Source organism: Panthera uncia, chromosome X (genome assembly GCF_023721935.1).
Source record: "Panthera uncia isolate 11264 chromosome X, Puncia_PCG_1.0, whole genome shotgun sequence".
Taxonomy (NCBI): Eukaryota; Metazoa; Chordata; class Mammalia; order Carnivora; family Felidae; genus Panthera; species Panthera uncia.
The window spans coordinates 94,961,538-94,963,212 of NC_064817.1; the positions used below are offsets into that span (position 1 = coordinate 94,961,538).

A 1,675-nucleotide genomic window follows, 5' to 3' on the forward strand; every position below is an offset into this window, starting at 1 on the left:
TCTAGTTGGTTTTAATAAATAGCAGTACCATATCACATACTACACCAGTTCAGGGTGAGAATTTTTTAATAAACCTTTTCTAATATTAAAACTGCTTCCTTTCATATCATCCTAAGTTCTACCCAAATTGAAGGAAGAGTAGCTGGATGGGCCCTAAGTTTCCTGGGGGAAATCTACATTGACATGTTCTCTCTTTGTAAGGTGATAAAACAGGAAGAACAAGTTCTAGCCCCCAAAGAAAGGACTAAGAAGCAATAAATATGTTGCTCCATCCTTATGAGGCCTGCCTGAGCTTAAAAAGGAACTATACCCTTAACACACAAGTGTTTTTCACCATGACAGGGGCTCCTATTGTTTCTTGCAGCAGAGAGCCCTGGGCTGCTCCTTGAGCCTCTACCCTCTCTAACACCAGCAGTAGTGAGCTAGGGCATGGATGGCCTCAGTCATCTTGTTCATGTCATACTTCTTGATCATAGTGCCCTGGTTGTGAAAAGCCTCCAGCAGCTCATGTGATGACCTCTCTGGCATCAGCATCCTCCAGTGCTTCTCCCTGCACTCAGTAATCATCCACTTCATGGCCAGGAAGTGGCGACGCCGGTCAGCCAGTAGCACAGGGACCTGGTAGAAATGGCCACCTCTGAGGATGGGTACCAGCCCAATCACAGGCTCACAGTTCTCCAGTGCTTGGTGGAAGATGGTGTAGGGGTTGCGTTTGATGGCTGCCTGTTCTGCAGAAGCATGGTACTTCTCAAAATGCTTCCTTTCACAGCTTCCAGAGTTTGCATCATGAAGGATGTGGCCAGTACTTTGTTTCTGCCTTTCATCATCATGTTGGAGGATTTGCTGATCACTGGGTCTTCAAACACAGAGCTTGTTTTCATCGCTGGGGCAGCTTTGATAAGCTGAGTCTTCCTGAGTTCCTGCTCATACTTCTCAGAGTGGGCAATTTCTACTGTCCTATGTTTACATCTACTCATTCTTTCCCTTATCAACTCTGTTCTGCAGTTGGCCCCTTCTAGCAATTTTTCATTTTGGTTTATATTTTCAGTTCTAAAATTTGATTTTTCTTTATGTCTTTTATTTCTTTGCTTGGACATTATTTGATGGGAACTCTGGGACTTTCTATATTTTCATTTTCTTCAAGCTTTTACATAATTTTTCATCGAAGCACCATGATGACTAAAATCCTTGTCACATAATTCTGTTATTTGTAACTTCTTGTTTTCATCTGATGATTTTCTTTTCCTCACTCATATTGAGATTTTCCTGATTCTTAGTATGATGAATGATTATTTTTAGTGTGTCCTGGCAATTGGGGCTATTATGTTACGAGACTGTGGATCTTATTAAACATTCATAGGACTCTGTAGTCACCACAAAAGAATCGGAAGTGGTATATTGCTTCATTACTGCCAATTAGGGATGCAAGTCGATGTTTTCTACTAGGCCACCTTTGACATTCCATGGGGAAGAGCCTCTTTTTATTTTGGGGCAGAGACAAAATTTCAAGTCTTTACTAGGCCTCTGCTGATATCATCTTGGTTAGGAGGAGAAAGAATGCCTCATTACTGCACCTGACATGGCCTCCACTATCACCATGGAATGGGGGGCCTCCTTACCACTGGGTCAAAATGAAAGTTCTGGCTATCTACTCTGCCTTTTTTGCACCACCCTG

General features: G+C 42.5%; 1 pseudogene; it reads right to left on the reverse strand.

Moving 5' to 3' along the window:
• Nucleotides 1-402: 402 nt before the first annotated feature.
• LOC125931377 (28S ribosomal protein S7, mitochondrial-like) lies at nt 403-977 on the reverse strand (annotated as a pseudogene).
• Nucleotides 978-1,675: the final 698 nt, after the last annotated feature.